The sequence below is a fragment of the Mauremys reevesii genome, linkage group 3 (assembly GCF_016161935.1).
Source record: "Mauremys reevesii isolate NIE-2019 linkage group 3, ASM1616193v1, whole genome shotgun sequence".
Classification (NCBI taxonomy): domain Eukaryota; kingdom Metazoa; phylum Chordata; order Testudines; family Geoemydidae; genus Mauremys; species Mauremys reevesii.
The window spans coordinates 72,279,127-72,293,257 of NC_052625.1; the positions used below are offsets into that span (position 1 = coordinate 72,279,127).

The 14,131-nt window shown below is 43.7% G+C and overlaps 1 protein-coding gene across 10 annotated transcripts in view; it reads left to right on the top strand.

The window, feature by feature from the left end:
* Positions 1-14,131, top strand: part of AKT3 (AKT serine/threonine kinase 3) — a 285,284-nt gene that overhangs the window by 90,081 nt on the left and 181,072 nt on the right. For 2 of the 10 annotated variants that reach the window (XM_039530519.1, XM_039530514.1), the window contains exons 2-4: positions 3,862-3,962; positions 5,327-5,462; positions 5,717-6,146. The exons of 5 other annotated variants lie outside the window; for them this stretch is intronic. The gene's annotated coding sequence lies outside the window, so the exon portion shown is untranslated. The remainder of the gene's footprint in view (positions 1-3,861; positions 3,963-5,326; positions 5,463-5,716; positions 6,147-14,131) is intronic. 3 more of the 10 variants (XM_039530516.1, XM_039530515.1, XM_039530517.1) reach the window with 3 other exon arrangements.

Genomic DNA, 14,131 nt, shown 5'->3' on the forward strand with positions numbered 1-14,131 from the left:
ACACAGAGTAAAAAGATCTTGGTTATCCCGGGGAACTTCCTCCTGGTCAGGTTTTCAAAGATGCCTGCTTTATTGCAGGCCATGGTCAATCTAGCTAACATATGTCATGGTTCTGTGGGGCTCTTGGGCAAAAAATCCAGTCCAGCACCTTGATGTATTCACAAGTACTGGGAACGTTACTGGAAGTCTTGTTTTTGTCTTTTGCATTTTTGTAATTTGCTACAGTTCATTGGTAGAGGGGGAACATCAGGTCAAGATGACCTCACAGCATTGGAGAGCACATAAGTAACCTGACAGACCAAAATTTGTATCCATGTCCGATGCGCAATCTACAAAAATGGTCTGCAGATATCCGTGGATTTGCAGGGCTCTACCAATTGACATGTGAAGCAGTACAGTATGTGATAGCATTGGCAGGAGTACCTGATGTGGTATAGTTAACTCAAAATGGGAATGATGTAAACTTACAGTGGAATAACTCGTTCTGAAATAGTTATATTGCTTCCATAGTGGATTAGTTATATTGGAATAAGACACAAGATAAATTGAAAAACATTATTTGTGTGGAACAGAAGACTCACAGGATATGGAGGGGGCAAAACAGATTCAGGGGACAGGAGGAATATAAAGCACGGAACCGGATTCAGGGAATTGGGGGAGCTAATTTAATAACTTACTGAAATCAACTATTAAATGAAAAAGTGACACCATTTGACAGTAGAATGAGATGTATCCATTTCTTAGACCAGGTCTACATTAGAAATTTCTGCTGGTATAGTAATATTAGTTAGAGGAGTACTTTTTTTTTTTATGACGTTTTATGTTAGCAGAAACTCTGGTATAGACACACTTGTGCTCATGTAAAAGCACTTTTGCCAGTATAACTCATTTGACTTAGGGAACTCGTATAAAGTATATCAACAAAAGCTCGTTTTTTGCTTATATAAGCTTCATCCACACTAGGAGAGTTTGCCAGTATAGTTACATTGGCAAACCTTGTCTAGTGTACACCTGGCCTTGGTTTCAACAGTTCTTCTTAAATATGTTATTCATGCTTTAGTTTGTGTATATATCTAAAAACAATCTTACTTTAAAATGCCAAGACTATTTCAGCAGTGAGTTACTCCGACACATTCTAATAGCTGCTCTGTAGTAAACTGAGTTGGATGAATATCACAACAAACATTAATGAATAACCACATACATTTAAAAGGAATTAATTGAGCTACAGCATATAAAACAAGATTGAACCCCTCCGCCCCACAAAACTCACAGCTCTTTGTCTCATCTCTTGTAATTCTATATGCTACATACAGACTGATACAAAATTAAGGCATAATTCCACCTAAGAATTCACTAGAAGTTTAATCTTGATATTGTACTCTTTCTGCATATGTCAACTGAAAAACTGCAGCAAGGGGAAAATTATGTAAGTGAGGAAAGCAAAGCATCCTCTCTCATGTCAATGGAATTAATGTAAGGCAGTGGTCCCCAACCTTTTTGTGACCAGTAGAACATTCATGTTTTCAGAAGAGCGTGGGGGGCGCCAACAATTTTACAAGGCTTATTTTGTATTTGTACATTAAATAATACAAAAAAAATATTTAATATTACATAATACATGAATCCAGAGAGTAGAGAGAAGCCGGAGAAAAGCCATGAGGACAGAGAACACCGGTGCCCACAGCTCTGGAGTACTCTGTCCCCAGCAGGCGCGGGGCCCCAGATTCTCTTCTCTGCTGGGAACTAGGCAGGCCCCGCACCTGCCAGGGACTGAGAACACCAGCGCCTGCAGCTCCAGAGTTCTCTGTCCCCGGCAGGCGTGGGGCCGCGGCTTCTCTCTGGCTTAAGCCGCGGCCCCGCACCTGACAGGGACCGAGAACACTGGCGCCCACAACCTGCAGCTCCAGAGTTCTTTGTCCCCGGCAGGCGTGGGGCCGCAGCTTCTCTCCCCTGCTGGGAACTAGGCAGGCCCCGCACCTGCCGGGAACAGAGAACACCGCGCCCGCAGCCTGAGTTCTCTGTCCCCGGCAGGTCCCCTGCTGGGCACTGGGCAGCACACATAAATGCCCTGATGGGCACCACATTGGGGACCACTGATGTAAGGAGTGCAGAATAGAACATTTGAGTTTAGATTTCCCATGCTGATTTTTTAAAAGAATTATACCCTAAATAAGCAGTTAATAATCTCTCTCAGAGGTCCTTAAAATAGACATTTAAACAGTAGCTTCTTTGATTGTAATACTGTATAACCTTGCAACTTCAGCTATGTAGTTCGAGAATAAATTGACCTATGCTGCCTAGGACAATATACTTGCACAAACATAAAGTGAATGAGTTAGTTAATTGGCACTAAGTAAATCATAAACAAAAATAAAATAGTAGAAAATAAGTTGATACTATGTGTAACGTGTAGAAATTGATGTTTCTGTCCAAAAGTAGAAGTTATTTCAAAAGTTAAAATTGAGGGATCATATATCAAATTGCTGTCATTTTCAGAGTTCTGTTGTAAATGCCTGAAAAAGGAATTTGAAGCAGCTCAGCATTGCTGAGCAAACAAACTGTTGGAAAAGTAATTTGGTCCGTTTCAAAACGAATACTTAAAACATTTGACTTTTTCCCCCTATAATATATGAAATCGAAGTAGTAGTGGTTGTAGATACTTGAGTAAGTGAGTGCAAGTGGTGGCCTTAGTATAAAAATATGTGGGAAATAGGACAGATCCCATTATATCAGTATTAATTGTCTGTCTTTTTCAAGGATGCTGTCTGTATTTTATTTTATGTATGTATATTAGAGTTTTGGAAACATCTATTGTGTGTTCTCTTTTTAAGTACCGGTACTAGAAATATAAAGATTGTTCTCATCTCCACCTCTCCACTAGGGGGTGAAATCTTCATTTGTAATTCAGAAAATTATGTTAAGAAATCAAAACAGAAATAAAATGTGAAGAATTTGTTTCTCCTACTTACATATCATGTAATGAAGATTTTACATCAGGTGCTCTTTTTCCTCACTGTCATACTTTTAAGGAATAGAATGCATTGTGGTCTGCATTTCCCAATCTAAGATTATGAAAGTAGTCCAGACAGTTTGACCTCAGATAGACCTTTTAGTCTCGGACTTGTCAGATGACAGGGACGGCCGCACTCTTAATTGGCATTCAGATCACAGACAGCCACTGGGCTTAATGCATAACCAAGTACTGCTTTAGGATTTAGACAAAGCCACACTGGCAAAACATCCCAGTTGTCAAGGTAGCTGACTGTTTCCAAAAGAACTATTACATAATGGAGAGACTGAGTAGCACTTCAGGAAACAAATTTTTTTTAAGTAAAAGTTTTTTTTAAAAAGCCTCTAATTTGTGAAAAGAAACATTTTTTTCACTGATGAGCTCATTCATTGTTTCCTGGTTCTTTTTAACTTCTCAAGGTAATAAATGTAGTTCACTATTTTATGTGATGACTACAGATGTAATCTGAAACTATAGCTGTTTTGTGTCAAGAGGGAAATGGACAGAAAGTATATATATGTAAAGTGTTTTGGAATCTAACATTGACAGATGTTTACTGCTTTTGTTAGAGGTCAGCTTTTTATATTTCAGCTGTTTTGTCATCTTAAATTAAGACAGTAGGGGTAAGATGGAAATCAGCTGTTCAATTAAAATTACAAATTACAAAAATTAAAAAAAAATCCAACACTTTCCCCATTAGATATTACTAACAATGCCTTAGAAATCAAAAATTCAAATTTTGCTTTAAAATCTTATTTGTAATTTTCCAGTTTTACAACCCTTGTCTGCGTGCTAGCTCCCATGCAGATTGAGAAGGTTTGACACTTCCTGGTACTTTCTGTTCTCAGGCAGCACCAGGGTGACATCATACTCATACACTGCCCTGAAAGCCACATAAGAACAGGATGTAAGGAGAGCAACTGTTTCACTCTGAATTAGAGAAGTGAATGTGAGTACTACAAAGGCTGCTTAAAAGATTTATTGTACTTCAGTTACAGCAGCACAGGGAACTCTAATCTCCATTACAATGCATTTTCTTTGCTCTGGATATTCTGACATAAGCAATTTCATTTAATCAGCCATAGTGATAAATGTGTTAGATTGTTTAATTGTATCATGTCCTTGTTTAACAAAACATTTTAAAAAGTATATTTTGTGATTTAAATATTCTTGTGTACTACACTCCCCTCCTTCCCCCTCTCCCCCGGCAATACTTCCAGCCACTAGTCATTGCTAAGGTTAAGATTTTGTCACTGTTATTACTAGTATAAGTCACACAAGGTCATGGGCAATAAACAAAAATTCATGGACGCCCATGACCTGTCCCTGACTTATATGAAAAATAACAGTGGCAAAATGGACTGATGGGGGAATGAGAGCCCAAGCCCTGCTGCGGGAGGGGGCAGTGGGATGAGAGGGTAGGGAGGGGGAAGGGTCCAGTACCTGTGCTGCTCTGGCTGACAGATTTGGGGTCCCCCCTAGCGCTCGAAGCAGCTCAGAGCTGCAGGGTCAGCAGCTTGGAGCCCCTGGGTCCCCCTGTTGCCCCAGGTGGCTGGGAGCTCTGGGATCCCCCCTGCCGGCTGACAGCTTCAGGGCTGAAGCAGAAAATGTCACGGAGGTCTCTGGAAGTCATGGAATCTGTGACCTCTGAGACATAATCTTAGCCTTAGTCATTGCTATCTGTAAAACAAACCACTAGATTGGTTTCACCAAGACACTCTTTGAAGAGTATGCATGAACATAGGATGGCTCTCTCCAGGCATATTATTTTTTGTGGGGGAGGGGAAGAAGAAAAATATGGGGCACCTCTTGCAAGACACAAGAGTTTGAGAGAGGTACCCTCTTGCTGTCAGGTGCACATAGTCCCAACCACCAGATATAGGATTTTGACAGAGCTGCAGATGCAAGATTTGGAAAGAGGTACCTCTTCAGTACTAAAATTTCCCTGTCTTCCTGCGGGAAAGCCCTACAGGTGACAGCAATCAGACCTGGATCATTCCTGTATTATGTTGCTGTAAGTCATGCTTTATATGCATATTCATAGAAAAATGCACAATGGCCTTTAGAACATCGGTCTGGTATATTTATTTTACCTGTGCTTTGGCCTTCTCCACAGCCATCCAACTTATTCCTATAAAAAACACATATTTCATCAGAGCTCAACAAAAAATTGTAATAATATAAATAGAATGTTCATGGGAGAGGGATTCTAAATGCATCTTGTTTTTAAAAATATTAAAATTTGTGTTGACAGACTTTGTAAAATAGTAACATAGTCTTATGTTAAATGTATGTTAATTTCTTTTTGCCTAGGGGCCCTGGCTTCTTCGTTTCCTTTGGTTAGTTTTTTCAATGTCTGGTTTATTTTAAACTTCATCTATTTCAATACATTTTGCTGGGAATGCTTTCATACTGATCTTGCAAAGATTTAGGCACGTGTTTACGCACGGTAAGTAGTAGTCCCATTGTAGCCAACTGAAGCATATGTATAGGTCTTTGTAGGTCTTAACGGCTTTGTAATTATCTAACAATTTTCTCAAAGTATCTGATGTTTCTTTACTGGTGTACTGCAAGGAAAATTTTTGTCTGTACACTTTTGTGTTCCTCCTTACATTTATTTCCAACACAAAAAGATTTGTGATTTTTTTTTTTAAAGCATTTAGGAATACCATGATCTAATTTCTTTTTTTTTTTTTGCTGCAGGACTCTGAAGAGCGGGAGGTGGTGCTCATATATGAATAAGCTGCAGAAAAGTTGAAGCTCATGTTTCAGTCCAGTGTAATATCACCTTCCCAATCATTCCACTCCAGTTTTCTAGAGTCCTTCAGCAAAAAGAGGGGCATCAAGTCCTGACGTTTCTAATGGAAAGAAACAAGAAAAACATTTTTTTGAGAGAGTTTGTGTGGGAACTTTTATAATGTATGAAGCAGTAAAGGGAGAATCTTTTTTTTTCCTTTTCAATTCACTATTAAATGTCTCAACTCTGATGCATTTTACAATGAAGTAACTGAGATAGAGAAATTGTGATTCACTTGGGATTACAAGGTGTGTGAGAGAGTTTGGAATAGAACCCTGGAGAAGTCCTCCTACCTCTTGACAAATACTCCTTTCCACAGAACATTGAGATCTTAAGGTATCATAGGCAACCATTTCCTAACTTTTGAGTACTTGACTTTGCAACCTCAGTAATGTTCTTTTGATATAGTTTTTTGTGTCTAATTTATTTGCTTTTAAAAAAAGCAAACTGAAAAACAAAAACTCATGTTGACACTCAGCTGGGTCATCAACAAGGTTCAATGCTTTAGATTGATCTATGAACCTCTGCTATGTGAACTAATGGAGTAACTGATATCAGTAGTAGATTTTCATCCTCTGTGTGGATCAGCACTAAAGGGTAATGAGAGAGACACTTGTCCAGTGGATTATATAGCAGAGGAGTGGTGAGACTCAGGAATCTTGGATTTTATTTCAGGCTGTGGCGGGGAGTGTTCTCTAGAGGGTTCAGACACTTCTGCCCATTCTCTCGAAGCTTGACCTCGTCTGGCCAGTCCCTTCCAGTCTATTCCTTTCCCAGTCCTGTTTCTTCTCCACTCTGTCTCCTTGTCCCAGTTCGGAGCTCCACTCCTCAGGTTTCTCATCCAAGTACCCTTGCACAGACAGTCCTAGTCTCCCTCCTGGTCTTGCTGTCCAAGTCCCTATCTCCGCAACTGGTCCCAGTTCCCCCCTCCTGGTTCCTTGTTTGATCTGTGTCTCCCCTTTCTCCCATTGAATCCTAGTCTTAGGCCTTGGCTAAACTTGCGAGTTACAGCGCAATAAAGGAGCCCTGGGTGCACTAGCTCACTATCCGTCCACACTGGCAAGGCACATAGAGCGCTCTGACTCTGCAGATACAGCGCTGCTGGTACTCCACCTCAGCGAGTGGAATAACGTTTGCTGCGCCCCCACTGGAGCGCTGCGGTGCCAGTGTGGAGGCCTTGGTCCTGTAGTGCGCTCTGATCAGCCTCCAGAAGTGTCCCACAATGCCTGTGCTAGCCACCCTGGTCATCACTTTGAACTCTACTGCCCTGCCCTCAGGTGACCAACCATCAGACCCGTCCTTTAAATTCTCTGGGAATTTTGAAAATCCCCTTCCTGTTTGCTCAGCCAGGCGTGGAATGCTATCAGCGAATCTTTCCAGGTTCCCATGCCTCCATGCCCCAGGCAAGCCCCAGCATGGAGCAATGGCAAGCTGCTGGACCTCATCAGTGTTTGGGAGGAGGAAGCTGTCCAGTTCCAGCTGCGCTCCAGCCGTAGGAATTACGATACCTTGGGGCAGATATCAAGGGACTTGATGGAAAGGGGCCATGACCGGGATGCACTGCAGTGCAGGATTAAAGTGAAGGAGCTGCGGAATGCCTACGACAAAGCCCATGAGGCAAACCGCTGCTCTGGTGCTGCCCCTGCAACCTGCCATTTCTACAAAGAGCTGGACGCGATACTTGGTGGCGACCCCACCTGCACTCTGGGGACCACCATAGACCCTTCAGAGCCCAGTGCAACAAGGCAGGAGGAGGAGGAGCAAAGTGGGAGTGAGGGTGCTGAGGCAGAGGAAGACACCCCGGAATCCCTAGATACATGCAGCCAAGAACTGTTCTCAAGCCAGGAGGAAGGTAGCCACTCGCGGCAGCCGGTGCTTGGGGAAGGACAAACACCAGAGGAGGTTCCCGGTAAGCCACTTTTATTTTGGGAAGGAAGTTTTTAGGTGCAGACTCTTGGGGCGAGGAGGGTTAGGGCTGCATGCATGCCTAGATGCGGAATAGGGTGTTGATGTGCTCTCTCACATCACGGTAATCAGCCTCAGTGATCTCTTTAAAGGTTTCATCCAGAACTTGGGCATGTGCTTACTCATGTTTCTTGGGAGAGCCACTGTGGTCCTTGTCCCAGCCAGGCTAACTTGTCTGTGCCACTGTGCCGTGAGGGGTGGGGAGACCATTGCTGCACACAAGCAAGCTGCATATGGGCCAGGGCAGAAGCCGCATTGCAGTAGAAGACCCTCCCTTGCTTCCCAGCGAGATATCTTCCAAGATGAACTCCTCTGGAAAATGTGGGGACAGTGTTCAGTATAGGCACCCCCTCCCACTGTTGGCTGTTTCGAAGGCACAGAAACCCAGAGGACAGTATGGCCGTGAAACAATCAGTCACGCTTGACCCTGTGCTTACCATTTTGGGGCTCCTGTGCGTTATGTGCGCTTGCTTTAGGATGGGAAAATTACGCTATTGTGTAGACTGTGTTTGCTCTTAAGTATGGGGGAATCATTGCTCTGTCTGGTGTGAACAATGCTGCTTCTGTTAAGTGTTGCATTTTGCCTTTACAGATGCAACCTTGAGATCTCAGCTGTCTGTGTTATCACTGGCCGAAAGACTCCAAAGAATCAGAAAGAGGCCACGTAGAAGCAAGGAAGACATGTTACTTGAATGTTGCATTACTTCATGCAATGAAAATCAAAAAGTGCAGGAGTGGCGAGAGAGTGAAAGGAGGGTCCGCCAGCAGAATGCAGATCACCGGCACCAAAGCATGGAGCGGCTGCTAAGCAACATGGAGCACCAAGCGGACTCAATACAGGCACACGTAGCAATGCAGGCAGGGCACTACTGTGCCCCCTGGCCCTCCGCAGCCCTTGTCCCAAAACTCTTTCCCTTGTGCCCCCATGTCACCTCCCACCCACTTTCCCCAACATCCGGGTTCTTACTGCCACCAGCTGCCTCCAACACCTGTAGCTTCACCACCCAGCCCTGAAAATTACCACCCTTACCCACTGCACTTAACCCCCATCACCATGCAGTATAGCCATCCTGAAGTGCAGCACTCATTGCACAGCACTCCAGACAGGACATACGCAAATCTGTGATTGTACCATTCCCCACCCCCTTGCCCTATCTGTTTCCTAAGCAGTTGTCTCTCTTTAATAAATGCATTTTCTTTTTAATAAATGGATTTTTTGGCTTTGAAAACATTCTTTATTATTGCATAAAGTAAAAGATACCTTAGTCCAGGAAAGAAATAGCACTGCAAGCCAGTGTAGCAAACACAGATTCCTACTAACATTGGAACCACTGCACTTCACTCCCATGCAGGGCACCAGACATTACTGGTGGCTTTCAGCCTCAAATTGCTCCATCAAGGCATCCCTAATCCTTGCAGCCCCGCGCTGGGCCCCTCTAATAGCCCTGTTCTCTGGCTGTTCAAATTCAGCCTCCAGGTGTTGAACCTCTGAGTTTCATACCTGAGGGAATCTTTCACCCTTCCCTTCACAAATGTTATGGAGTGTACAGCATGTGGATATAACTGCGGGGATGCTGTCTTCGGCCAGGTCCAGCTTCCCATACAGAGAGCGCCAGTGGCCCTTTAAATGGCCAAAAGCACGCTCCACAGTCATTCTGCACTGGCTCAGCCTGCTAAAATAAATAATATATGGAGATATACCTATCTCATAGAACTGGAAGAGACCCTGAAAGGTCATTGAGTCCAGCTCCCTGCCTTCACTAGCAGGACTGATTTTGCTCCAGATCCCTAAGTGGCTCCCTCAAGGATTGAGCTCACAACCCTCGGTTTAGTAGGCCAATGCTCAAACCACTGAGCTATCCCTCCCCTACTCCTTGCTGCTGTCAAGGCTCCCTGTGTAGGGTTTCATCAGCCATGGCATTAAAGGGTAAGCAGGTTCTCCAAGGATCAAAATGGGCATTTCGACTTCCCCTACGGTGATCTTCTGATCTGGGGGAAAAAGTCCCGGCTTGCAGCTTCCTGAACAGGCCAGTGTTCCGAAAGATGTGTGCGTCATGCACCTTTTCGAGCCAGCCTGTGTTAATGTCAATGATAACATCCACGGTGATCCACAAACACCTGAAGAACTATTGAGAAATACCCCTTCCGATTAACGTATTTGGAGGCTAGGTCGCTGGTGCCAGAATTGGAATATGCGTGCCATCTATTGCCCCTCCGTAGTTAGGGAAACCCATTTGTGCAAAGCCAGCCACAATCTCTTGCACGTTACCCAGAGTCACGGTTCTTCTGAGCAGGATGCAATTAATGGCCCTGCAAACTTGCATCAACATGGTTCCAATGGTTGACTTTCCCACTCCAAACCGGTTAGCGACCGATTGGTAGCTGTCTGGAGTTGCCAGCTTCCAGATTGTAATAGCCACCCATTTCTCCACCATTAGGGCAGCTCTCAGTCTTGTGTCCTTGCGCTGCAGGATGGGGGCGAGCTCCTCATACGGTCCCATGCAAGTGGCTTTTCTCGACCGAAAGGTCTGCAGCCCCTGCTTGTCATCCCAGAGTTGCATGACGATGTGATCCCACCACTCAGTGCTTGTTTCCTGAGCAGCGTTCCACAGTGATGAGCATGTCTGTGAATGCCACAAGCAGACTTGTGTCTTATCTGTTACTTGAGTCGATATCATCGTTGGAGGTCTCACTGTCACTTTGGATCAAAAGGAATAACTTGCTTGCCAAATGTGATGTGCTGGCGAGACTCGTCAGCATACTCCTCAGCAGTTCGGGCTCCATTCCTGCAGACTGAAAGAGAAGACAGAGCGCGCAGTACAAAAAATGTTGAAAGATGACGCTAAATGTGGATGGAAGCAAAGGGAATGCTGGGATGCAAACCGATGCATAATGGGGTGTTGGGACAGGACCCAGAATGCCCCACACTCCACGCCTCCTTCCCACAAGCCACAGTGCCAGAATGGGAAGAGGTACCCTGTCGGATAGCTGCCCATAATGTACCGTTCCCAATGCCGCTGCAAGTGCGCTTGCAGCTGTCAGTATGGACAGACTGCAGCGCTTTCCCTACTGCGCTCTCCGAAGGCGGGTTTAACTCACAGCGCTCTACATCTGCAAGTGTAGCCATGCCCTTAGTCTTCCTCTTGGGGCTGCTCATCCAACCACAGCCTCTCTCCCTACTAAGCCCCTCTCCCCCCCAAAAAACCCAACCCTGTTCTCTAGCTCCTTTGTCCCAGTCTCTTTGCCCAGCCAGTCTTATTCCCTCTCCCCCCTTGCAGTCCAGGTCCTTATCAGATCAATCTCCTTCTCCCCACTCCCATTCTGTTCCCTACCACTCTTGTCTTGCTAACCACTAGGTTAAAATGGTGTACAGTGTTTCTAAGACAGATAACAAAAGGAGGTGACAGACTTGCAAATCTTGGCTAGGAAGGAAGATCAGCTTGAGGTAGCTCATTTCTGTCACTGGTTAGGCCTCATGCGACCAAAGGAATGATGATCTGAGAATTTTGCAATTTTTTTCCCCTGAAGAAGAGGTGAAAAGCATAGAGGAGAGACATTAGTTTCCTTATCCAGACAGTCTGAGTTCTCCCTCCCTTGTCCAATCTAAATGTCCTGCTCAACCCCAAGCAAACTGACTCCCAGTTACCTCTTTTCACCTTTGACCCAGACAGTCTCAGTATATCTTCCCCTTGCCCCGTAAGTCCCAGTCTCCCCAGATTCATCCCACTCCTTTCTCTACCACCAGGTCTGGCTACTGCCCCCGCTGCATTTGAATCAGACCGCTTCCTCCCTCATGCTGCTTTGGTACAAGCAAGAAGGGTTGGTTTAGTTCTTGAGATCACAAGAGAGAGTCTCCTTGCTCTTGGTTCTAGCACATGGACTCACTCTAACCTGGAGCAGCCATTACAGGGAAAGTTTGGCTTTGCCCCTGTGACTCTGGTACATGCCCAGTTGCTCTGTGGGGATAGTGCATGTAGTCCAGTCAGCATTAGGAGCGGTGAGAGGGTTGAGCATGCTCAGTGAGGACAATGTTCAGAGATTTTAGCTGTTAAGCTCAGCAATTCTCTACTGAGCATGTGTGAACTGCAGTCTTTCAAAGACTGAGATAGGCGAACTTGAGTGCCTGGTATTAAGTGAGGTTATTGATGTAACAGGTACCACAGAAATTTGGTGGAATGATGATAATGGGACACAGTAATACCAGGGTACAAAATATATAGGAATGATAGATTAGGTCATGCTCGTAGGGGAGTGGCAGTATATGTGAAAGAAAGCATGGAGTCAAATACAGTAAAATCTATAGCAGTAGGAATATACAATTGAGCACCTGACCAGGCTAGTGCTTGTGAAATGTTCTAGGAGATTAGAGAGGCTATAAGAATAGAAAACTCAAGAATAACGGTTCCTATATTGACTGGGTACATGTTGCTTCAGGACAGGAAGCTGAGATAAAGTTTTTAGACATCATTAATGACTGCTGTTTGGAACAGCAATTCCTGGAACCCATAAGGAGAGGCAAGTCTTGATTTTGTCCTAAGTGGAGCACAGGATCTGCTCCAAGAAATGAATATAGATGAATTGCTTGGTAATAGTGACCATAATGTAATTAAATTTAACATTGTTGTGTGAGGGGAAAATACCAGAGAAGCCCACCACAGTAGCATTTAACTTCAGAAAGGGGAGCTACACAAAAACGAGAGAGCTAATTCAATGGAAATTAAAAGGTACAGTCACAAAACTGAAATGCCAGCAAGCTGCATTGACACTTTTTAAAACACTGAAATAAATTGCCTAGGGAGGTTGTGGAATCTCCATTATTGGAGATTTTTAAGAGCAGGTTAGACAAACACTTGTCAGGGATGGTCTAGATAATACTTAGTCCTGCCGTGAGCACAGGGGCCTGGACTAGGTGACCTCTTGAGGTTCCTTCCAGTCCTGTGATTCTATGAAAAAACCCATAAAATAGAGGGTCAAACTAAATATATACTACTAATTAAAAAAACACAGTAAGAGGACCAAAAAAGTGCCACCAAGATAAACAACAGACTAAAAGAAGTGGTTAGAGGCAAAAAGTCATCCTTTAAAAATGGGATGTCAAATCCTATTAAGGAAAATAGAAAGGAGCGTAAACTCTGGCAAGTCAAGTGTAAAAGTATAGTTAGGCAAAAAAAAACAAAAAACAAAAAACAAAAAAATGGTGAAGAGCAACTAACAAAAAAAGACATACAGTACTAACAGCAATTTTTTTTAAATACATCAGAAGCAAAAAACCTCCCAAAAAATCAATGGAGCCACTGGATAATTATAAGAACGGCTGTACTGGGTCAGACCAGAGGTCCATCTAGCCCAGTATCCTGTCTACCGACAGTGGCCAATGCCAGGTGCCCCAGAGGGAGTGAACCTAACATGTAATGATCAAGTGAGCTCTCTCCTGCCATCCATCTCCACCCTCTGACAAACAGAGGCTAGGGACACCATTCCTTACCCATCCTGGCTAATAGCCATTTATGGACAGAACCTCCATGAATTTATCCCGTTCTCTTTTAAACGCTGTTATAGTCCTAGCCTTCACAACCTCCTCAGGCAAGGAGTTCCACAGGTTGACTGTGCGCTGTGTGAAGAAGAACTTTCTTTTATTTGTTTAAAACCTGCTGCCCATTCATTTCATTTGGTGACCCCTTGTTCTTGTATTATGGGAATAAGTAAATAACTTTTCCTTATCTACTTTCTCCTCATCACTGATGATTTTATACACCTCTATCATATCCCCCCTTAGTCTCCTCTTTTCCAAGCTGAAAAGTCCTAGCCTCTTTAATCTCTCCTCATATGGGACCCGTTCCAAACCCCTAATCATTTTAGTTGCCCTTCTCTGAACCTTTTCTAGTGCCAGTATATCTTTTTTGAGATGAGGCGACCACATCTGTACGCGATATTCAAGATTTATATAAGGGCAATAATATATTCTCCTTCTTATTCTCTATCCCCTTTTAATGATTCCTAACATCCTGTTTGCTTTTTTGACCGCCTCTGCACACTGCGTTGACATCTTCAGAGAACTATCCATGATGACTCCAAGATCTTTTTCCTGATTTGTTGTAGCTAAATTAGCCCCCATCATATTGTATGTATAGTTGGGGTTATTTTTTCCAATGTGCATTACTTTACATTTATCCACATTAAATTTCATTTGCCATTTTGTTGCCCAATCACTTAGTTTTGTGAGATCTTTTTGAAGTTCTTCACAGTCTGCTTTGGTCTTAACTATCTTGAGCAGTTTAGTATCATCTGCAAACTTTGCCACCTCACTGTTTACCCCTTTCTCCAGATCATTTATGAATAAGTTGAATAGGATTGGT